Here is a 25,742-nt window from a genome sequence, read left to right as displayed (position 1 = left end):
TCTTGTGGGGGTAGGAAGAGGGGCCCTTGCTACAGTGGTTGCTGAGACTGCTTTGCTTTAGACTGAAACCAACAGTACTGGGAGGTGTGTTGATAGAAGTGTGAACAATATAATATTTTGGGCTTCTGGTGTCCTTGTACTGAATAAGGAAACTGGTACTTCCACTTTGGATTATGTACAATGAAGGGCCACATGCCACAATATGATATCATTGTATGTTTTCATGTGGCTGGTGCCAGATCAATGTTACTGAATGGATTAATGTTCCAGCTGAAGAATGCTATGGTTTCAGCAGAAATTTAGTTACTACAGCTTAGTAAACAATGAAGTAATAAAAAGTCTGAATAATTACTGAAAAAGTAAATGGTAGCTATCTGGTTCTCTTGCAAGTGTACAAAATACGTGCCACTGAAAGTCTCATTCTAGTGGTACTGTCAGTGGTTTAAAAATTCATTATGTCACGGTTAGTCTAAAACTCCTAGTTAATGTAAAACTATCGAGCTCAATATGAATCAGCAAGCTTATGAGTATCATGGAAAGAACAAAAGCACTGGGAAGATGAGCTTGAATATATTTTGGCTTGCAATGACCTTCCATTCAGAAATGAGAATTTTTCTGTTTTTAACTGGCCCTTAGTCAGGTTGCATTAATGGCTCTATTTAACACAATTAATTAAATGAATATTCCATGGGAAAAGCATGTCTAAAATTGCTCACAAGAGTTCATAAGGTGAAAGGGCTCTGGCAGTGTGGGAGAGGTGCTATTGTTCTGTTTTCTCTCACCGGGAAAGGAAAGATATGCCCGGCCTGTGTGCATGTGTGATTGCTGTAATAGAGTGAGCACCACTCTGTGCTTTCTCCTGAGATCATTATCATATTCAGAGCTTTGTGTTCTCCTTTTTTTCTTATTTTCCTTAGTTGCACCTGTATAGAGAAATAATCCAAAGTGGAAGTACCTGTTTCCTTTTTAAGTGTGATAATGCAAATTGTTCTGAAACGATGACCAAGCTTTTACTGTAATAATCATTATTCTGTCCTGAAATAGCTTCTGCAAGGTTAAGCATGACATTGTGTATAGTTCGGACTGAAGATTAAGACAGGGGAATCATGCACTTGGTGTGAACAGTGGGTGAGTCATTTCACCAGACAAGGAAGGGGACTAAAGTCCAAAACATTAGCCTTTGTATAACCCTTTCCTCCAGACTTGGTTTATTGGCCACAAAAAGATCACATAACAAAAGCAAGTGAACTGAAGGGCACTGGGCTATAATTCCCACAGGGGTTATCTACTTTAGGCAGAGACTAGAGCAGAAGATGCGCTCAGGGCCAGTCAGCGCACTGGGCGAGGGTTTCCCTGAGTCCCCTCTGACCTGCAGAAAGTCGGCTAGACAGTAGGCAGGCAAATGAATGGCAGCGTCTGGACAGGGCAGAGGGACCCAAGCTGCAGGATGACGAGCCAGGTGACTTCTCTAGAACAGAGTTGCCCCACATCCCCTCTGTTCCATTGCTGTGTGCAGCGGCTTCTGTCCCCCCTCACCCCATTCCTGCCCCTGAGCTGCCTCTGTCTATGCTGATTGGGACTGGGATCTTCCTGTCTGTGCCGGGGGGGCCAGAGAGGAAGGCTGACGTCAGGTGAACTCCTATCCACTGCCCGTATCACTGTTTACTCCACTGAGCTGGGGTGGGGGAATCTGTCTGTGCTGCCTCTCTGGGGCCCAGCTACTGCCCAGCTACTTCAGACCCCTGATCCTGAGTGCTTTCTTAAAGAGACAGTATGCTCACAAACTTCCCTCAACACACACACACACTCCCCCTCCTTCCCATGCATTTTCTCTCACACATATACCCATCTGCCTCGCCCAGTCCCTGCCTGCCCCAACACACACACACCAGGGTTACGTCTACACGTGAAGCCTACATTGAAATAGCTTATTTCGATGTAGCAACATCTCGATGAATAACGTCTACACGTCCTCCAGGGCTGGCAACGTCGATGTTCAACTTCGACGTTGCGCAGCACCACATTGAAATAGGCGCTGCGAGGGAACGTTTACACGCCAAAGTAGCACACATCGAAATAAGGGTGCCAGGCACAGCTGCAGACAGAGTCACAGGGCGGACTCAACAGCAAGCTGCTCCCTTAAAGGGCCCCTCCCAGACACAGTTGCACTAAACAACACAAGATACACAGAGCCAACAACTGGTTGCAGACCCTGTGCCTGCAGCATGGATCCCCAGCTGCCGCAGCAGCAGCCAGAAGCCCTGGGCTAAGGGCTGCTGCACACGATGACCATAGAGCCCTGCAGGGGCTGGAGAGAGAGCGTCTCTCAACCCCTCAGCTGATGGCCGCCATGGCGGACCCCACTATTTCGAAGTTGCGGGACGCAAAACGACTACACGTTCCCTACTTCGACGTTGAACGTCGAAGTAGGGCGCTATTCCTATCTCCTCATGGGGTTAGCGGCTTTGACGTCTCGCCGCCTAATGTCGATGTTAACTTCGAAATAGCGCCCAACACATGTAGCCGTGACGGGCGCTATTTCAAAGTTAGTGCTGCTACTTCGAAGTAGCGTGCACGTGCAGACGCGGCTCAGGGCTCCCTGTACCTAGGTCACTTTCCCCACCTGGGACTGTGCTATGAGGTATTAGGAGTTGGTGCTCTCATGCCCTTTCCCTGTGCAGCCCAGGCAGATGGCAGACACAGTGACCTGGATGTAGGGAGCCCTGCTGTCAGTCCTCTCTCCTGCCTCATGGCCTGTAAGGGTGCACAGGGTAAAGGAGCAGCAGAGTGGGGACAGTGAGCAGCACTGCCAGTCGCTCCATGCTTCCAGGTCAATATCCCCATGTGGGCATAGGGTGGAGGTGCAGGTATTAGGGGTGAAGGGGCTGCAGTGCAGGGGTTAGGAGAACAAGAAGGAAAGGGGTTGGGGGTGCAGGAGGAGGCCAGGAGTTAGGGTGAATGGGCCACAGTGCAGGTGGGAGGTGCAGAGGTTAGGAGTGAAGAGGTGCAGGGGACAGAGGCTCAGGATGGGAGTGCAGGGTTGGGGTGAAGGGTTGGTATGAGGGGAGTGTGGGGATTCAGGACAGCCTGGCCGGCGCGGGGCGGGGGGGGGCTTCATCCATGAGGACTGGGGCATCAAAATGGAAGTTTGTCCAAATTGCCATTTTCCTTAGAGCTGGCCTCAGGCACACTCTTTCTCTTAGATCTCCCTTGAGCTCCCCATGAGCTCATGGGAATAAGGGGACTTCGAAGTAGGCGGGGTCCTTTCGAAAAGGAGCCCCGTTGGGATGAGCCGCGTCAATTTCGAAGCGCTGCTGCCACCCACATGCTAATGAAGCGCTGAATATGCATTTCAGCGCTTCATTAGTAAACTTCGAAATGGCCATTTGCGTGGCCATTTCGAAGTTTGGGACACGTGTAGACACGGCCTTGATGAGCTCTGTCTATTTAGTATTCTGAATTAACCCAGTCTCTGTCTCTATTGGTCTGTGTTGGTAACCATTTATATCACAGTACGCTTGCAAACCAAAAAAAAACTTTCCATCAATAAGAAATTAAAGTGTACAGAGAGGCAAAACAAGAAATATATTACTAGAGAACTTACTATAATTTGATATAAGGATATTTACTTTGCACATCTAGACATGTTTTGTTTTTATCAATTAGAAAGCTTTAATTTTTTGAATCTGAATATCTATGGTCCTAGAAGAATTACTGTCTGGATCCCTCCCTCCCTCTGTAATTTCCTGGAGCTTCATAAACTTAAATCTATAAAAACAGAAAAAGCAATATTTTTGTACAATGATGAAAATTTAAACGGATAAAAAAATCAGAAGTATTTAAAAATCAACATTGATATTATGAGTCAAAATTATTAAAAAAAAAAATTAAATTCTTCCAGGACTGTTTATGAGGGATGACAGTCCTTTTCACACAACATGTCTATTTCAGGCCTTGCCGCACCAGCTGTGCACTGGTCTCTCAACTCCCCTTGGAAGCAGTTTTGGGAGTCACTGGATGCTGAGGTCTTTTGAAAATGTAGTGGGTGCTGAGCAAGTGGGTCTTTTGAAAATGTAATACCAATTGTGGGTGCTGAGCAAGTTTGAAAACCTGCCTTGTCACATTGACTGACACATTGCCTTTTATAAAAGTGTTCTTTTGTTGGGCCAGCATAGATGTTGTGCTGAACCCGCTGGCAAACACACTTGATAAAATTGTGCCAGAGCCAGACTGTGCTTTCATTGAGTTGGCTGATCATATACAAAATTGTGAAAAAGATATTCACACATTACAAAACACAAAGACTGAAATCCTTCGTAATGCTAAATCTGCAAATGAATGAGAATTCCTTCTCTGATATAAAGAAAGATAGTGCGGCATAGTATGTGTCCAGAAATCAGAAGACACAAATGAGACACAAAAAAAGGATACCTTTGCAATGGAGAAGACCTACCAAATACCCATACCGGTTTAAATTATTCATTATGCGAAAGAGGCAATTACCTTGAAAGGTAACATTATTTTTCTGAGATGAAATTCATCATAATTTCAGTTTTATGATTTACCTGGTGCTAGTTTCAGACAATGACAATATCATTCAATCCTGCAACTTGAAAATTCTTCTGAGACCAAGGAAAGGTCTGACACAGACATACAATCAGTTCTGAATATGTGAGGGTATAATTGGAATCACCTCCATTACAGACTTGTGTCACCTGTGAAATTGAAATGCCAATACACTGTCAAAGCCTGTATTATTTTGGATGCACTAGATTTAAGTCCCAGCCTCATAGAAGTCACATGGAAGTTTGCCATTGAAGTCAATGGGACCAGGTTTCCAGCTCTAACATCTATGTAGAAGACATACTCTCTCTACACATGGCGGACAATTCCTTTGTATCATGAAATCTTTGCAACACTAGTTCTGCCTTAGCTTTCAATGTTTCAGTTCCACCATGTGAGACAAAATCCTTTTAAATAATGGATAATAAATGAAAATAACTTCAAAAGGAAGGATGGCTGAAAGGAGCCAATTTCCCCCTCAGTTGGTAAAATATATAGTAATAAGTCATGGATCAGGTAGTCCTTGAGATAGCAAATGGAATATTCTAGGTACCTCAGTCCCTGACTATATTGCAAAATTTGGAAGGAGTTCTGAGATGAGCAATGAAAGTGATCAATGGGTGAGGAAAGTGAGTTATGCAAAAAATACTGAGAACCAAATATGAAATATTTGGCTAAGCAGTGTCTAAGTAGACAGCTATCTCCCTGCAAGCATTTGAAGAGTAAAGGCACCAGATAACAGGTATATTTTCATTCCTTTCCCACATGCATAATTATACTAAGTGATGAGAGTTACACTATTGTGCAAGTGAAAGAAGAATCAGGTCCTGAGAATACAGAACAATTATTTATGGTGAAAAAGTAAGCCATGTGATGAAGCTAAGAGCAAATGTATACTTAAAAACTTCCTGACGTTGAAGTCTACTTCAACTGGGCAGCTAGATTTTTGAAGAGATTAATGTAAAATTACAGTTTGTTTCAAAAGATGAACTCTGATGGTGTATCTATGACATCTGTGTGAGAAGTTCCACAGTTTTAAAAAGTTTAAAGAGTTTCTCATGACATCAAAATTTTATCAAATCCTGCCACCAATAGCCCAGGAATCAAGAAGGCATTTTGCAACACACATATTTAATCTGGGGAGGTGAAAGATTAACATTATTTGTTCAGCACAAGATTTGCTTCATCCCTGCTTCATTTGTTTCATGAAATCTTGTTTGTGGAGTGGAAGCTAAAGCCTATGATTTGAGTAAAATGTAAAAGTGTCTACATGTGAAAGGGAAAAGCAATATATCATATTGTTTGAATGTAGAAATGCTAATAATTGAGAAGTCACTAAGGTTGGAGGTAATCTTTACTACAGAAGATTGAATCCCACTTGCCATTATTCCATCAGGTCAAAAATATTCTCACTTAAATGTTCTCAAAGCTTTCTTCTTTACAACTTCTGATGTCAGTTTAATTGAAGGGGCACTATGAATAACAAAACCTTATGCTGATAATGAACTGATCTGAACTGAATATAACCCACAGATTGTAGAAAGCTGCCATTGTGACTCTTGGTGCTGCAGAGCTGAGCACCATTATACGCTATTGAGGGTAACAGCTGCTGTTTCTATTCAGACTCTTATTACATGACTAGTCTTGATGATTCATTTAGAACAACTTATAATTATATACACACACACACATACATAAAAGAACATAAGCGTGGACATACTGAGTCAGGCTAAAAGTCCTTTGAGCCATGAGTCCTGCCTTCTGACAGTGGCCAATGGCAGGTGCTTCAGAGGGAATGAACAGAACAGGTAATTATCAAGTGATCCATCTCCTCATCCATTCCCAACTCCTAGCAAACAGGGAAGGGACACTATCCCTGCCCATCCTGGCTAGTAGCCATACATGAACCTATCCTCGATGAATGTATCTAGTGCTTTGTTGAACCTTGTTATAGCTTTGGCCTTCATGATATTCTCTGGCAAAGAGTTCCCAGGTTGACTATGTGTGATGGGAAAAACTTCCTTTTTCTTGTTTTAAACCTGCTGTGAATTAATTTCAGACAGTGACTGCTAGCTCTTCTGTTATGAGAAAGCATAAATAACACTTTCTTATTTACTTTCTCTACATGTCATGACTTTATTGACCTCTTTCACATCTCCCTTTAGTTGTCTCTTTTCCAAGCTGAAAGTACTAGTCCTATTCATCTCTCCTCATATGGAAGCTATGGGCTACACCTATATTAGCACTCCCCTTTCAAAAGGGGATGCTAATGAGACACTTCAGGATATGCTTATGAGGAGCTGCAATGAATATGCAGTGTCCCATTAGCATAATAACAGCCACAGCACTTGGATAGTGCTGCTTTTGATCGCACGCGGCTTGTCTACAAGGGGTCCTTTTTGAAAGGACCCCACAGATGTCAAAATCCCCTTATTCCTATAAGGGGATTGCAATGTCTGCGGGGGGTCCTTTCAAAAAGGACCCCATGTAGATGAGCCGCGTGGGATCGAAAGCAGCACTTTTGAAGTGCCACTGCTGTCATTATGGTAATGCAGCACTGCATAGTCACAGCAGCACTTCATTAGCATATCCCAAAGTGTCTCATTAGCATCCCCCGTTTGACAGGGGATGCTAGTATAGACACGGTCATGGAGGTTTTTTTCAGTTATCACTTTGTATTTATTTCACTCATGAGTAAGTTTTCAATTGAACTGTCAGCTAGTGTTTCTCTATCAGCTGACTTACATGTAACATAGTTATGTTTATGTGATACTAAAGTTTCATGTGCAGTCATTCAGTGTTTTATCTTCCTCCAACCTCTGCTGATGCGCCAAGTGGATGGATCAGAGAATAGCGATGCATTTGAAATGTTGCTTTTGAAAATGAAACAGGTACAAAATACAGATCCTGCTTTTCCATGTTCTGGCAAAGCCAGTCTGTTGTGTAGATCTTTTCATTTTGAAGAGTTTTTGTCAGGAGATGAGTGGGAAAAGTATGATTTTCAGCATCTTTCAGTGTATTGCAATCTGAAAACAACTAACTTTGAGAAATGACTGCATTTGGGAAACATTGTTTCTATCAAGAATTCCAGTATCAAATTCTGATGCCACTGTTGTTACAGTGTGTCCTGTGCTTGTCATAAGTTCTCGCTCTTTCCCTGCAGCGTATCTGAGGCCTTCATTTTCTGCCAGCACAGTCTCTAAACTGAGCATAGATTCTACATCTGTCACTGCTATTGGCAATTCTGTGTCTTGTTTTATGACCACCCATTCTGAGGCAGTGGTATTTAAATGTCATTTGTGGGTACAAGTTTTCATCATCAGAACTGTAAGTTTCACTGTCAGTATGGTAACTGTCTAATCATAGAATCGTTAGGCTGGAAGGGACCTTGGGAAGTCTTTGAATCCAGCCCCCTGCAGGATCAACCTCTGCAGGATCAACCCTAACTAAATCATCCCAGATAGGACTTTGTCAAGCTGGGACTTAAAAACCTGCAGGGATGGAGATTCTACCACCTCTTTAGGTAACGCATTTCAGTGATTCACCACTCTCCTGCTAAACAATTTTTTGTAATATCCAACCCACGCCTCCCCCTCCGTAACTTTAGACCATTGCTTCTTGTTCTGCCATCAGCCACTACTGAAAGCACCTTCTCTCTATCCTTTTTAGAGCTACCATTCAGGAAGTTAAAGGCTGCTATCAAATTGCCCCTCACTCTTCCCTTCTGCAAACTAAATAAGCCCAGATCCCTCAGCCTTTCCTCATAGGTCATGTGCTCCAGATCCCTAATCATGGGATAATTGTTGCTGTCTGCTGGACTCACTTGAATGCATCCACATCCTTTTTATACTGGGGGGCCCAGAACTGGGCACAATACCCCAGATGTGGCCTCACCAGTGCTGAATAGAGGGGAATAATAACTTCTTTAGCTCTGCCAGAAATGATCCTCCTAATGCACCCCAATATGCCGTTAGCCTACTTGACCACAAGGGCACACTGCTGACTTATATCCAGCCTCTGCTGTGCTGCTACTTAACCAGTCAGTCACCAGCCTGTAACAACGCTTGGTATTCTTCTGTCCCAAATATAGGACTCTGAACTTGTCCTTGCTGACCCTCATCAGATTACTTTTGGCCCAATCCTTCAATTTATCTAGATCACTCTGGACCCTATCCTTACCCTCCAAAATATTTACCTGCCCCCACCGACGTATCTCTTCTACGAGAAATGACAGTATTGGCTTTAAACTCTTAACTGCTGCTTCACTCTGTTGCTTTTGTTTTCTCTTACTTGCTCCACTTCCAAATCTTTGCTTCATTTTTATAAAGGAGTTCTTTTAAAAGACAGTAATTCAATAAAATATTTTGCTAAAGGCTATTGATCGTATAAACTTTTAATTATCTATACTTTGCAATGAATATTATATGCTAACTATTTGGGGATCTTATTTATTATGGTGATAAGTATCAGAGAGGTAGCCGTGTTAGTCTGTAGCTTCGAGAACAACAAAAAGTCTTGTGGCACCTTATAGACTCACAGATATTTTGGAACAAAAAGCAGTCAAGTAGCACTTTAAAGACTAGCAAAATAATTTATTAGGTGAGCTTTCGTGGGACAGACCCACTTCTTCAGACCATAGCCAGACCAGAACAGACTCAATATTTAAGGCACAGAGGCTATGTCTACACGTGAAGCCTACATCGAAATAGGCTATTTCGATGAGTAACGTCTACATGTCCTCCAGGGCTGGCAACGTCGATGTTCAACTTCGACATTGAGCAGCACCACATCAAAATAGGCACTGCGAGGGATCGTCTACACGCCAAAGTAGCACACATCAAAATAAGGGTGCCAGGCACAGCTGCAGACAGGGTCACAGGGCGGACTCAACAGCAAGCCTCTCCCTTAAAGGGCCCCTCCCAGACACAGTTGCACTAAACAACACAAGATCCACAGAGCCGACAACTGGTTGCAGACCCTGTGCCTGCAGCATGGATCCCCAGCTGCCGCAGCAGCAGCCAGAAGCCCTGGGCTAAGGGCTGCTGCCCATGGTGACCATAGAGCCCCACAGGGGCTCGAGAGAGAGCGTCTCTCAACCCCTCAGCTGATGGCCGCCATGGCGGACCCCGCTATTTCGAAGTTGCGGGACGCCCAATGACTACACGGTCCCTACTTCGACGTTCAACGTCGAAGTAGGGCGCTATCCCCATCTCCTGATGAGGATAGTGACTTCGACGTCTCGCCGCCTAACGTCGAAGTTAACTTCGAAATAGCGCCCGACGTGTGTAGCCGTGACGGGTGCTATTTTGAAGTTAGTGCCGTTACTTCAAAGTAGCGTGCACGTGTAGACACGGCTAAAGAACCAAAAACAGTAAGCAAGGAGGACAAATCAGAAAAAGATAATCAAGGTGAGCAAATCAGAGAGTGAAGGGTTGGGGGGGAAGGTCAAGAATTAGACTGAGCCAAGTATGCAGACAAGCCCCTATAGTGTTTCTGAGTCACTATAGGAGCTTGTCTGCATACTTGGTTCAATCTAATTCTTGACCTTCCCCCCGACCCCTCCACTCTCTGATTTGCTCACCTTGATTATCGTTTTCTGATTTGTCCTCCTTGCTTACTGTTTTTGGTTCTCTGTGCCTTAAATATTGAGTCTGTTCTGGTCTGGCTATGGTCTGAAGAAGTGGGTCTGTCCCACGAAAGCTCACCTAATAAATTATTTTGCTAGTCTTTAAAGTGCTACTTGACTGCTTTTTGTTTTGATAGTGTGTAGACTAGCACGGCTTCCTCTCAGATATTTTGGAGCATAAGCTTTCATGGGCAAAGACCTGCTTCATCAGATGCACAAATCATTCATGAGTCATGCATCTGATGAAGCGGGTCTTTGCTAATGAAAGCTTATGCTCCAAAATATCTGTGAGTCTATAAAGTGCCACAAGACTTTTTGTTGTTATTTATTATGGTCTTTTTAGCCTTATTTCAAAATCTTGAAATTTCATCTGCTAACTTGTTTGCATTATTAAATTCCTCGGATAACTGGTGCATTATTATGAATATGAACATGGGGTGATTGACACAATAGATATAATGAGTATTAAGTAACTAGAATTAAAAGTTTATTATGACAAAAAGAACCTTTAAAGGTGAATCTAAAACTGGATGAAGAGGTAACTTACAGCTAAGGCTGATACAGTTCTGGTATACAAAGACCCCACAATAAAAACAGGAATAAAAAAAGCTTCTATGCAGAGGTAAACATCTAATTTAAGGTTAAACTCATCCTCCTCAGACTAAGCAAAAATAATTTTATAGGAAAAGAATTTATCACAATTTTCAAAACCTATAACCTATGCAAAGACTATAAATAGTGTTTCATAACATAGAAGCAATAACCACATAAGCTACTCAAGTTTCCATTCATGCAGATGAAAACTCAGATGTGACTAAAAAATTGGTGAAGGCCTGAGGTCCTACAGTTATTTAAATCACTTTTGCATGTATATAGAGCTTGTTTTGTTGTCTCTGTTATAACTGAGAGATATATAAACAATGGAAATGACTTGGTAGAAAAGATGTCAAAACTTGAGGCCCCTTTGTCTCCTGAGGCCCAGGCTAAATGGCTTTCTTGTTTCTCCTTACCCCCACCCACCCCCCTTCGAAGGAGGCTACCCCTTGTCCACATGCTTGTTGACCACCTTCAAAGAATTCTAGTAAATTGTTGAGTCATGATTTCCCTTTACAAAAAACATGTTGAATCTTCCCCAATAAACTATGTTCATCAATGCGTCTAAGTCTGTTTATTACTATAATTTGTTACTTCAGTTTGCCTCATAATGCAGTTAGACTTAACAGCCTGTAATTGCCAGGATCACCTCTGAAAACTTTTTTAAAAATTGGCGTCGCTCTCCTCCACTTCATATTATTCTCCCTGCAGCATTAAATCATGAAAATAAAATATAGGTCACTCAGAAATACTCAAAAAGGGCACTGTCAGTAGGTTTTCTCCTGTGAATTGCTGAATACGTCAAGTGTGTAGTTTCTACTTTATTTGAACAGTTCAGCAAAATATGTCCAAAATTTTCATGAATTCCCCATCAAATAAATTGTAAATTTATTCATATTTTGCAAACTTTACTTATAATTCAGACTAATTAATAATGAGATTCTCTCTCAGCACCCTACTGCCACCTCCATAATTATTACCCAGTATTGGTCTAACGACTCCCCGTTAGTTCAATGCCACAGCACTTTGAAAATCCCATGCCAAAAACTTTATTATTATTATTATTATTATTATTATTATTTAGATTATTTGTACTAGTCATTTGAGCACCGTGTAGAACAAACTAGGTAAGAACAACAAGAAGTCCTGTGTCCCCTTACAGGCTAATAGATTTTTGGAGCATAAGCTTTCATGGGCAAAGACCAACTTTTTCAGGTGCTTGTTGGTAAAAACAATAGTTGGCTGGAAATTTTCTGATGAAATGCTTTCTACCAGAAAATACTAACTCATCTAAATCTAAACATTCCACAAGAACATGATTATTTCCATACAATTTTGTTTTAATAAATCACAATGAAGCATTTGGAAAAAGTCAAAAGGTTCCATTTGGATCTTATAGGGCTGGGACTTTTTAATTGTTTCAAAACAAATTTGCTTCATAATGTATTGTATGTTCTGTTTATAAATATAAAATATGAAAATTAGAGCAAAACACTTTAATACGCTCTCTGATACTTTTTCTCAGAAATTTTGTTTCATGGAAAATGATTTTATTCTGTTACAGAGAGAAAAAAAATCTTCTCCAAGGGTCAGTTTCCTCTGGAATAGAAATTCCATGCTTTGACTGGTTCTAGTAAAAATCAATGTTCAGCAATAAAATGGTTAGTTGAATTTTTATTTAAGGTTTATTGAACTTTTTTCTAAAGGTTCAGTATGTTAGTTCAGGGTGAGTAAACTTTTTACATCGGGCCCCCCTTTTCATCTCTCCAACCTGTCTAATAAAACCCAAACCAACTGAAATTTCTGTTTTTGTACATATGGGCGGGGGACCTTTCAGCATGTGCCAGTCTATGTGAGGCAGCAACGTAAACTGCAATGGTGCAAGAACAATGCACACAATGGGAGAGAGGATATGCATTATGTAGACGGAGGCAAATCAAGTTTGAAGAGACACCTTCCCCAGCCCTCCCAGGCAGGTATTAAAGAGGGAAAAAAAATGACTCTGTTTATAGAGCCCTTCCAACTCCAGCAGCCCCAGGTAGTTAATGTTGTTTCAAGAGCCTGACCCAGCTTAGGAGAAAGAACAACAGTTCCCTGCTGGTTAAAGAGCCTGCTTCCCACTGCTTTCCCATCTCTCCTGGGTAGCTTTTTAAAGTAAATAAAATAACTAAACAAGAGACCAAAATAATTTCACTTAAAAAAAAAAAGCCTGGACTCTCTTGGGAGAGTGAAACAAGGGGTTGTGCCAGTAAAAGCTCACATCTCTTACCCCCACTCAGCTGCCTCTGCAAAACATGAGGTGGGGGGGGGACCAGAAATGACCGCAGAGACTTCAGGAAGCAGGGAGGCAAGCAACTGATGCTGCTGGAAAGCAATGGAGGGCCCCTTTGGGTGCGGTTGGGGGACTGGAAATGAAGCCATCCCTCTTCCGGAAGGAAGTCAGGCAACGCAGCACACAAGCACAGCACAGCTGTACATGGAAGCTACAGGGGGGCAGCGGAGGGGCCCACAAGGTGGCTGATTGTGTTGCTCCCCCCTTTTGAAATTTTGGGCCCCCCTGGGTGGGTATGTCCCCAGTTTGTGCACCCTGGTGATAGTTTATCAGAAATACTTCTGGTATACAGAAATGACTAAATATTTGATTCTAGAGCTACTCGAAAGTTTGGTATTGTGGATGCCACCTCCATGCTAAGCCAAAATTATGGTCAGGCTGATTTACAAGTCTTTGTCTTCATTATCAGTCTCAGGTGCTTAAACAGCCTTCATCATACAGCTATCTGAGCCCAGTACAATATTTAATGCATTTATCTCCCAAACATCCTCTGAGATGTACGGAAATGGTAAGTCACAGAGAGGTAAATGTTCTTGCCTAAGATCACACAGGAAGTTTGACATAGAGCAAGGTACAGAACATAAGTGTCCTAATGCCCAGGCTACTATGCTAATAAATTAACCATTATGATTTAGGTTGATGTTAAACTTCATAACTGTAAGAATATTTAAGCACCAGAGCAAATTACCTAGGGAGGTTGCTGAATATCTATTTCTGGAGGTTTTAAGACGATGTTAAAAAGAGCTGTCAGGGACTGACAATGTAGCGAGGAACTGGCCTAGATGACCTACCAAGGTCCCTTTCAGTCCTACATTTTAATGTGATTCTGTGAAGCTAACTACAGGAACCTCCTTCCTGACTAATTTGGGTCCACTGATGTCATATTAGCAGCTATATATGGACAGTCATGGTAACTTGATATGAACTGATGATGTTGTTATGAAAAACCAGAATATGGAAGGAACCTAATTTGCTTCATTAAGAGTAAAAGAGGCTGATGTTTCATAAGGGTGGTGTGACAAAAGATTAAATAATAGAATTGTTCCATGCCTTGGCAATATCCTAGATTGCCCATCAACATCTCTCCTGCCTTCCAATTTTTAATATTAAATAGGTTCTAAATGCCTATCTTATATACTGCAAAGTTACAACATGAACATAGACACAAGTCTGCCTGCAAATGCAGCTTCCTCACCCATACTTTCTGTAACAGCCTTTATAAAGAGGGAAATGCCTGTGCTTTGCAGCATGCTCTGAAGTTAAACAAATCCAGGCTGTGTCAGACCAGGCAGAGTGCTAGAATAAGTACTGTTATGTTCATGGCCTACACACAAGCTGGCTGCAGGTGGAGCTGAGGTATGACTCCCAGCTCAAGTACGCATATTTGTAGTACCACACTAAACATACTAATGTAGCCGTGGTTGTCTGGGCAGTGGCAGCATGAACTGGCTGCCTCAAGTACAAACCTGCCTATGGATAGATATCTGGGGCAGCTGGTTTGTACTGCCAATTGCCATTTGGCATGTTGCCGCAGCTATTCTATTATGATTAGTGAAGTTGCTTAATCAGAGCTAGCATGAGTATCCTATTCAACCAGAGAATCATATCCCTCTCTCAAAGTATACATGTGTCCACAGATGTTCAATAAAAAGCAAAATACTCTTGCTGTAAATGCTGCAATGCACCTCCTAAAAATTCAGAACACACAAAAATCCCAAATCAGAGAGACAAAGCAAGCTGCTCCTTAAAGACAAGTATCAGAGGGGTAGCTGTGTTAGTCTGGATCTGCAAAAGCAACGAGGGGTCCAGTGGCATCTTATAGACTAACAGAAATGTCTGAGCATAAGCTTTCGTGGGCAAAGACCCACTTCGTCAGATGCGGGAACTGCTTATGCTCAGACATTTCTGTTAGTCTATAAAGTGCCGCAGGACCCTTCTTTGCTTTTCCTTAAAGACAGAAGCATAATTTAGCCCACTTTACTCTGGGCTGGCTTTGTGCAGATAGACTCCCGTTGCATTGTTCTGCCTAGAGCTCTTTCACCAGCAAGCACGACTGGGAAACCCTTCACAGTTATAATTTAATGTAGTAGTTCTAATAATATCAGCTCACCACACGGACTCTTCATACTATATGTGCTGCCAGCTGCTTCCACACACTTACACTGACAGAGCTCTAGCTTATCTCCATTGATTTTAACTGGTTAATTTTATTTAGGCAAAAAGAAACTTTTGAGTAGTCTCCACATACTAGGTCTTTTCTCCCACTGTGGCCAGAGGCGTTACTTTCCTCTTTTTCTCAATATTTTTCCTATTGATCCTTTCTGTAGTTCTGACTCAACCAAAGCTCATATAACCTGAAAAAACTGTGCAACTTTCAAATGGATAGTTATTAGATACTGGCCTATCATGCAATTTTACAGAAAAAGATGGCTGGACAAAACTTTTGTACTTTGTATGAGAACTTCCTCCTGAGTAGAAACAGCAAGACAGAGCTCACACTGTACTAAAGTATAGTGGCTGGACACTCAAGAGTAAACAAATGAACCAGGGACATACATTTTTATTTGTTTGGTTAGTAATCTGTAATGCCCTCTCAATAAAAACTAATTTCATCTAGGCGCTGGGTTTGCACCATAGTGTGCCTGCACCTTTTTGATGCTGCAGCTTTCATTCTTTTTGCCAGCAGGGTAGTCAGTAGCAATAACTCATGCTCTCCACAGTAAAGAATTCCTTCCTTCTTTCATGCTTAAGAGGCAAAACAGTTTGATAATCCTTTTATAGGACACACCCTAGTCTTCACATTGTTAATGTAGAAACTGGACTGGAGATTCCTTCTGCATTCTTTGGAAGTTCCCAGCAATGAGATACCCCAGAAGAAGCTAGCAGTTGATTCCAATCCCAAGCCTTCATTCCTTCCTTTCTCAATAGCCTCTTCCTGCATTTCTTCATGGCTATGGTCACACTACAGGGATCTGTCGACGGAAGTCACTGTCGGAAGAGATTTCCTGACAAAACTTCAGTGGACAGTGTGAGACCACACACAAAAGCTAATCGGGAGAGCACTTCACTCTGTCGACAGACTGTCCAGATCGTCTGGCTGCTCTCTCAACAAAACCAGCACCCAGAAGTACAGCAGACAGAGCTGCCCATTGTTCTGGATGCCCTGGCTGTCGAGAAAAGAAGGGCCACACAGTTTTTTGCTGACAGAATCTGTTGACAGCAGTGTTTTGCCTCTTGGCTGAGCGGCAGAATGCTACCAGTGAAAGCGCTGAGTATTGTCAACAAACTGTTGACAAAGTGCATTTTGTGTGTAGACATTCCACAGGTTTTGTCGACAAAACCGGGGTTTTGTCAACAAAACTCTCTAGTGTAACCATAGCCCCTGTAATCCTTCCATATTCAGTTTGTCTCCAGGCCTCCTCCTAGTCCTTCTAGACTATGCTTTGAACAATGCTGGAGTTCTTACCTCTTTGCATATTTTTTCCCCAGTTTCTCCCAGGCTGGTTCTCCAGCTCTTTTAGTAGCAATTCCAAGTCCAGGTCTTGCCTCATCCCTGATGTCTCTTGGTTCAGCAAAAAGTTTGCACTATGTTGTTCGAACCCAACCTGGTTCCTGGAATATACACAGGGTCCTTTAAATCACCACCAGAATCCTGTGTTGTGCAGTCCAGGTGGTGCTGGGGGCTGCCCCAAACCTTACCCTTTGTGCCTGAAGATCTGCCCCTTCCAGAGCCCCTGAAGTCAAGCCCCCTACCCCCAAATATTGTCCAGGGCCCAGCAAAGTCTGTCACCAGCCCTGGCAAGAGGCTAGAAACATTACATCTAGGCTTGATAACATGAGATTTAATATGAACTGATGTCATGAAACAATACAAATGGCAGAAATCCACTGTGATTTGCATACTCATATTTAGAGAAACTTCTTTACAATGTATCCAAATTATCATTTTGAGGGAAACATTGCATTATGAAGACTTTTCAATGAAGTATTATCATCCATAACTTTGCTTTGCTCATATTGCATTTAGCCTTGTTATACTAATAATTTTAAAGATATGAACAAGCTAAATAAAGGCCTTTGCAATTATCCTGCTAGCTTGGTTCACAGTGGGATTCAAGGAGGATAAGGGCAAATGTTTGAAAGTCAAGCTTTGAAAATCAGCAATTATAACTGAACTTTTTAAGCCTTCACTAAACAAGTAATCTGGATGCTTTGCCTTTTTTAGGCAGCTTCTCTGGTAGAAATGTCACCAGAATAATGTTGCCTGATATCTTTTTTTGATATGAAAAGAAAAAAGATACCATGTGGATGAGACTAAATCTGTCTTTTGACCCCATATAATCATATGGCATTACCTTGTAGACTTAATATTATCTTTCAGAGAAATCATGACTGATTCCACTGAAAATTAGGTCAAGCTATTGACTTTACTAGTGAGAAACATTCATATACGTTATCATTAAAAAAGGACTGAATCTTCAGGTAATTCAACAGTTTTCTTAGCAAAGACTATATGAGGCACTAATTAAGGCATAGGATAACTTTAAATGAATCCAGACACAATAGGCAAGAAGAAAATACACTTGTAAAATAAATACAAAGTAAACTGACTTTGGTGACTTGTGAGTACTAAATAATTTATATTATGTTTTTTTAAGTTTTCCAAATAAATTTGATTTGAATGGTAATGTGTAGGGCAACCATATCTCCCTGTCCCAAATATGGGACAGCAACATATGGGGGAGAGCGGGGCTGGCTCCACCCAGCCCTGGGGACCTGGAAAGGAGGCGGCAGCCCCTGGCACTTCCCAGGAGACTTGGGGAAACAGCAGGGATGTAGCAGCCACCCATAGTCTTCCCACTTCCCCAAGGTTCAGGGAAGTGACCTATGTGCTCTCCTGCCAGCAGCTGTGCAGCCACTGGCAGAAAAGGTCAGCAGAGAGGAGAGCAAATGCAGGACAATGAGTCCCTTTTAAAATCTAAGATGGCATTCCAAATATGGGACTGTCCCATCAAATATGGGACAGATGGTCACTTTAGCAATGGGTCACAAATTTCCTGCCCTTCTTTTTCCTGTTGTAAAAGATAGTTTGTGAAGCAATCTGCTCCTTGATCACTCCCTGCTTTCCTTCAGGCTCTAAAGTTTCTCATGTTCTGGATGCACTGGGTCTCCTTTGAAAGTTTGTTACAGAGTTTAACGTCTTAAAAATGACTATGTATTTTCTTCTGCTATTGCGTACTTTGGCCTGGGCATTGATAGCTGTACCATCCCCAAGAAATGCAATTGTATTTTTCACTGGTGGCAGACTGAGATGCACATTAGCACAGTCATCCAATTCCTACAGAGTTTCTCAATCTGGCTCTATTGCCAGGTCAACACTCAGATCCTGTTATGGCTGAATCCTGACCCAATGATGGCTTTGAAGATCAGGATCAAACCTTGGAATAGGCACTGGAAGCAGAAAAAGAGGTAAAGGAGGGATCAGAGGACAGAAATTCAGCACGTACATAACCTGCTGGTCAGAATGGCTGTGTCTACACGTGCCCCAAACTTCGAAATGGCCATGCAAATGGCCATTTCGAAGTTTACTAATGAAGCGCTGAAATGCATATTCAGCGCTTCATTAGCAAGCGGGCGGCAGCGGCGCTTCGAAATTGACGAGCCTTGCCGCCGCGCGGCGCGTCCAGACGGGGCTCCTTTTCGAAAGGACGCCACCTTCTTCGAAGTCCCCTTATTCCAATGAGCTCATGGGAATAAGGGGACTTCGAAGTAGGCAGGGCCCTTTCGAAAAGGAGCCCCGTCTGGACGCGCCGCGCGGCGGCAAGGCTCGTCAATTTCGAAGCGCCACTGCCGCCCGCTTGCTAATGAAGCGCTGAATATGCATTTCAGCGCTTCATAAGTAAACTTCGAAATGGCCATTTGCATGGCCATTTCGAAGTTTGGGGCACGTGTAGACACAGCCCATATGTTCTATGTCTCCTTTAAATCTGTTTGAGTTAAAAATCTCAGTTTGAAAAATTAGCTCTTTTGCTCAGTCTGTAGAAATGAACACTTTTAACTCTGGAGATTCCTAGTATGCCACAATGATGGCTGTTACAAAAGAAAGGGCTTATCTCCTTCCCCACAATCAATATAGGAGCATAAAGCCGTCATCTGCTCCAAAATGTTTGACATCAATAAATAACAAGACAGTGAGAAATCAGTGCTAGAAAACACCACTAAAAGACTACTGAAATATGCAGCATATTGTAAAAATGAAAAAAAGGAGGACACTACCCTTTTGCTTTTCAACACAGCAGTTGAATTTAATAATCCATACACACATTTCAGTTATTTTATCCATTTGCAGAGACCAACCTGTGTTTTGCTTTCAGGCAAACTTTTTGCTTTCAGGCAAACTTTCTTATGCTAGTACAGCAACAAAATCAACAAGCAAAATGGAAAGACTGCCACCTTGTGTCAGAGCTGACATTAAATGCCAATCTAGCCTTCTGGTGAAGTGTTCGGTACAGTTTTCTGCCCACTATAACATGTGCAAATAATTTTCCTAAGTTTTTAACTTGCAGTACTACAAAATATTTCACATATTTATAGAACATGAATTATTTAAAGCTTTTAAGCCTTAGACTTCAAAATGTTGGTTGTAGCTGAAGTAACTGCATGTAGAATATAACCAGGTGGCACAAGCTCATTTTTCCCACACAAGCTCATGACCTAATAAATTTGTTAGTTTCTAAGGTGACGCAGAAGTGCTTGTTATTTTTAAAGTTACAAACTAACATGGCTGCCCTTCAAGTCCCTTTAGATGGTGACTTGTGCCACTTGTGTTCACGGTGCTGCCGTCCTGTATTATCATTAAAAGCAATGGATGGGGGTCTGAGTTTTTGTTTGTTACTTTAACCAGTTCATATGTTTTTGTCTGGGATTAGGACTAATCTGTGTTATAAAGGAGGGTTTCTGAGCATATTCCTAATTTTAAATATGTTAGTTGTCCTATTAAGGTCAAAGGGGCTATGCACTTACTTGGAGTTAGGTCAGTGATTAAGTGCCTTGCTGAATTAGGATGTTAAGCAGTGGGATTGTAGAATCATACTTCATTGAGAAAGACCTGGAAAGTCCAACCTGTATTAATATTCATCTATCACATCATGTGGGAAGGCCTTTGAATAAGCTACCATTTTCCCTTTCCCCACACGCTGACTCCCGCAAAGGGGAAAACACCCTAGAGCAGGAGTGAAAAAACATGTTAAGTTGGGCCCCAATTTTCGTCCCTGCAGTGTTCCCGCCCGCGCCCCCCCACGAACCTAATGTAATCCAAAATGACAGAAATTTTAGTTATGTTCATATGAAAAAGGAACCCTTTTGGCACATGTAAGAAAATACATAGGATGTAAAATCTTCATTAATCTGTATATAAATGTGACTATACACACATAAAAACAAACATATTTTCATATTTTTAATGAGATGGGTGAGCCTGAGACCCAGCAACCAATTGTGCTGTGCCACCCTTATGAAATTTCATACCTCTCCAAGGGGGACTGCCTCTGTGCCTTACAGCATAATTAAAAAAGAAAACCAAGCAAAAAGTAAAGAAACAAACAAGTGCTAATAAGATTAATTATTCAAGTGCATTCCTCATAATGAAGGAACATTTGCTTCAACAACATTCAACATTTGCTACCTCAAAGGTCTGTCTTACCTCAGAAACATCCCAAGACATGAATAGGTAGCTTGAAATGTATTATGCCAGTGAGAATAACGTCAATTAGTCTCCAGTAGCAAGCAATGGAACTCATGCAAGCTGCATCAGGTATACTTGATGCATGGCACTACGATGAGGTTGGTTCAGGGGTTGAAAAGACACCAAGACCAGCATCTGATGAAGTGAGTCTGTGCTCACAAAAGCTCATGCTCAAAACTTTTCTGTTAGTCTATAAGGTGCCATAGGACCCTTTGTTGCTGTTACAGATCCAGACTAACACGGCTACCCCTCCAATTCTTAATACCAATTAGTGTGTCTCATATTCTTGAAAACTAATGGTCAATCAGAAGGAAATTTTGCTTCTCAAACTTTTCAAATGAAAATCAGAACTATAAAACCCAAACAAAGGGAACTCTGCTTGGCCTTAATACATATTGTACTATTGATTATAGTTCAGATTAGCTTTCTTTTAAGCATATGTTTCAGGCCGAAGTGGAAAGTGTAATGAAATCCTTACTATGACTCTGAAAGGGTGGGTAGTAAATTTAGATAAGAGGTTTAGATCTGTCTTGTGGACATTGACAGGTTTTTAATCTTTCACAATCTGCATGAAGCATACTCATTCAAACCAAATTATATTATACATTGAAATCATGTCTATTTCAGTTGGCTCATGTCATTAATCTCCTATGTAAGAGAAAACAATATGCATCTTACTAATTAGAAATGATGGCTGGCAGCTCAACTTTTACATAAGATTCAGTTGCTTTTTTCATAATGACTTTCTTCAGCTAGTGTAATATCTATTAATTATTACACAATAGCTTGTGTGTGGACATTCAGTCCTGTGTAAAGAGTGGTAAGTAACCAAGAAGCACAATTTCTTTCCTTTCTCCTCTTGGTCTCAGAGTCCTTAGCGGTAGCAGATTTATATCACTGTAAGTTGGCTAAGTTGCATCGGCCTCTGAATTGCAGAGACCATACCAAGAATTCACTGGTTCCCGACCTCTTTCCACTTATCCCATTTATTCAAAGGATAGTTTGCTGGCTGTGTGGGTAAAAGTTTCCAAAAGTAATTAAGTCCTATTTCAAAAGTGACTTAGGAGCTTTAATCTCATTGAAATTCAATTGAAATTAATGACATTTATGTAGCTAAACACTTTTGAGACTCTTAAGCCACATCTCTAAAGAGTTGTTGATGAAAATCACATTGGCAGACAGCTACTTATAGGTGCTGGAACAAGTGGTACTGGCGGTACTGCTGCTGGCTTGATGAGGTTTCCATCAAATATAATGTTTACAGCAGTGGTACCCAACCTTTTCGGGAACACAGCACACTTCAATGAGATAAACAATTCCATGGCACACTGATTTTTTTCAACTGAATTGATTGCTCATAAATATCACATGTACTTACATTTACTATGGTGATAGCCTTGCTAGAGAGATTTGCAACAAAGCAGTGCATACCACAAGCTAAACAAGGGTCAAATGGGATGTTGCATAATCAAGTTTCCTCTGAAATTTACAGCGATTACTCATTTACTCATGGGGTGTGGGATGATGCAGCTTCAGAGATCAGGCTTCCCTCCCTGCCAGACTGTTGGAGCCGGGATGCAGTATTTAAACTGTGTACCAGCTCCAATCGCCCTCTGCGCATTCTTCTTCCCCCTATGCCAGAGCTCCTGCAAGGGAAAATAGGAAGTTGGATGAACTACGCGCCAGCTGGGACTCAGGTGGCCTAGCTGCTTGAACCCCAGCCAGCATGGAGTTGTCAATTTTCCCTTGCAGTGGCTCTAAAAAAAATGGTTATGAGAAATTGGACAGTTCTCATGGCACACCAGTGGAACAAGGCACACTGGTTGAAAACCCATGGTTTACAGTGTGGTTCAATGGCTCTTAGCACTTCCACTATAAAAATTGTTCCTGAAGTCACTGCAGTTGATACATCATTTGTGTATGTGCATGCATGGCTCCTTTTGTCGGCACTGCACAATCTCACTAGGAGTACTTGTGCTTAAGCACAGGAGGGTGCATCATGGTTGGATTTCCCATTGAAGAACCTACCACCATTCAGCACGCTAACTGTCTTTTGCATAGATATGGCAAAGCATGGTAAAGAGAAAAGACTCATGCAGGTGTGACTGGGAGTAAGGGGCCAGCTTCCCATAATGCAATGTTTTCCCTCCCATAATATCATCTCTTTCCCACAATTTTCATGCCTATTTTCAATTTCCCCTGATCTTGCCCTGAACTTTATTTCCGTCCACCGTCCCTGATAGAAACATGTAGCTGCACAGACCTTCATATCTGTCATGATCATTGCAAGCACAGTATGCATGATAGATATAAGGTATATGCAGAACCACAAGAAGAATCACAGGGAACAAGATGGTTTCCTGGATGAGAGATTTCTGTGGGAAATAGCACAAACCAATGCAGAGTTGTTTCTGGAGTTCATGGAGCAATTGCGGATAGTGGCGCACCGATTCATGGCCAGAGAAATGAGCACTGACTGGTCAGATTGCATTGAAATGCTCAGTTGAGATGATGAGCAGTGCTGTAAAACTTTCACATGCACAGGGTCATATTCCTTGATCTGCGTGCCATACTTGCTCGAATAATGCAGCACAGCAACACAAATTGAGAGCTAACCTGACAGTTAAGAAGAAAGTGGCTGTTCCACTGGGGAAACTTGCAGGCTGTGGCTACACAACCCCTCCCTTTCAGAAGGTGCATGTAAATTATGGCAGTACCAAGATGCAAATGAGGTGCTGGTATGAATATTCAGTGCCTCATTTTCATAATAACGGCCACCCGGCCCGTTGAAAGTGCTGATTTTAAAATAAAAATAGCTGTGTAGCTGGGGTTCCTTTGAAAGGTTGCCCCGATTTTGAAAGTACCCTTCTTCCTCCCCCGCAAAATAAAAGGGAAAAATTGAGGCACCCTTTCAAAGGAACCCTGACCATTACACAAATAAGGCAGTGAATATTCATATCAGTGCCCTATTTGCGTTTTCAAACTGCCGTAAGTGACATGCCCTTTCTGAAAGAGAGGGGTAGTACAGCCACAGCCACAGTGTTAGATAGCTATCTGCCAGCAAACAATCATTTGGGAGTTGAAAAGTCCACTGTGGGAGGGACACTATCACACAAGTGTGCAGGGCCATTAATTGTCTTCTGCTACACGAGACTAGCTACGTCTACACGTGAAGCCTACATCGAAGTAGCCTATTTCGATGAATAGCGTCTACACGTCCTCCAGGGCCGGCAACGTCAATGTTCAACTTCGATGTTGCTCAGCCCAACATCGAAATAGGCGCCCAAGTAGCACACATCGAAATAGGGATGCCAGGCACAGCTGCTGACAGGGTCAACAGGCGGACTAGCGCTTCCGGGGCAACAGCTAGCCGCTCCCTTAAAGGGCCCCTCCCACATACACTCAGCCTGCACAGCACGCGGTCTGAGGAGCCATAGGCACACAGACCCCGGGCGCCGCAGTCATGGACCCCCAGCAGCAGCAGCAGCAGCAGCAGCAGCAGCAGCAGCAGCAGCAGCAGCAGCTAGAGGTCCACCCAGCCCTCCCGGCAGGAGCAGGGCTTGCCCTGACCCATGCCATGTGGGAGGCAGCTGAGCACCTCCTTGCCCCAGGGGAGGAGATGCCCCCAGGGCAGCAGGGCTCAACCCCTACCCCTGCAGCACCCCGCTCCACCCCCCGCCTCACACGCCGGCAGCTGTGGAGCTACCCCACCAGCACCGACTGGTGGGAGCGGCTGGTGCTTGGGGAGTGGGACGACGACCACTGGCTCAGGAACTTCAGGATGAGCCGGCAGACATTCCTGGAGCTGTGCCAGTGGCTCACCCCCGCACTCAGGCACCAGGACACTGCCAGGCGGCGTGCCCTCACGGTGCAGAAACGGGTTGGCATCGCTGTCTGGAAGCTGGCCACTCCCGACAGCTACCGATCCGTGGGCCAGCAGTTTGGTGTGGGAAAGGCCACCATCGGGGCTGTCTTCATGGAGGTAAGAGAACCCACAGGGGGAGGCCAGGGCAGGGCAGGGGGGCCAGGGCAGGGGGGCCAGAGCAGGGCAGGGCAGGGCAGGGCCAGAGCAGGGCAGGGGGGCCAGGGCAGGGGGGCCAGAGCAGGGGGGCCAGAGCAGGGCAGGCCAGGGCAGGGCAGGGCCATGCACACCCTGCTCACCCCTCACTGGGGCTGTCCCACGTGCTTTCTCTGCAGGTTGTGAGTGCCATCAATGCCATGCTCCTGCACAGGCTCATGAGGCTGGGGGACCCAGATGCCACCGTCGCCGCCTTTGCCACCCTGGGCTTCCCCAACTGCTTCGGGGCTCTGGATGGGACTCACATCCCCATCCGCGCCCCGCATCACAGTGGCGGACGATACCTCAATCGCAAGGGCTACCATTCTGTTGTCCTGCAGGCCTTGGTGGACAGCCGGGGACGTTTCCAGGACATTTACGTGGGCTGGCCTGGCAGCACCCACGATGCCCGGGTTTTCCGGAACTCGGGCCTGTGCCGCCGGCTGGAGGCGGGGACCTACATCCCCCAGCGGGAGATCCCTCTGGGGGACACCACCATGCCCTTCTGCGTCATCGCAGATGCGGCATACCCCCTCCGGCCGTGGCTCATGCACCCCTACACGGTCCATCTCTCCGCTAGCCAGGAGCGCTTCAACGAGCGCCTGAACCGTGCGCGCCAGGTGGTGGAGCGCTCATTTGGCCACCTGAAGGGACGCTGGAGATGTCTCCTGACCTGCCTGGATGCAGGCCCCAACAACATCCCCCAGATTGTGGGTGCCTGCTGCACCCTGCACAACCTCGTGGAGAGCAAGGGGGAGACCTTTCTGCAGGGCTGGGCCGCGGAGGCCGGCAGGGCACACGTGCAGCCACCTGCTGCCCCGAGTCG

Source organism: Carettochelys insculpta, chromosome 1, assembly GCF_033958435.1.
Source record: "Carettochelys insculpta isolate YL-2023 chromosome 1, ASM3395843v1, whole genome shotgun sequence".
In the NCBI taxonomy this organism is placed as follows: Eukaryota; Metazoa; Chordata; order Testudines; family Carettochelyidae; genus Carettochelys; species Carettochelys insculpta.
The sequence above is the reverse complement of the archived record's forward strand: the minus strand, read 5'-3'. Positions refer to the sequence as shown.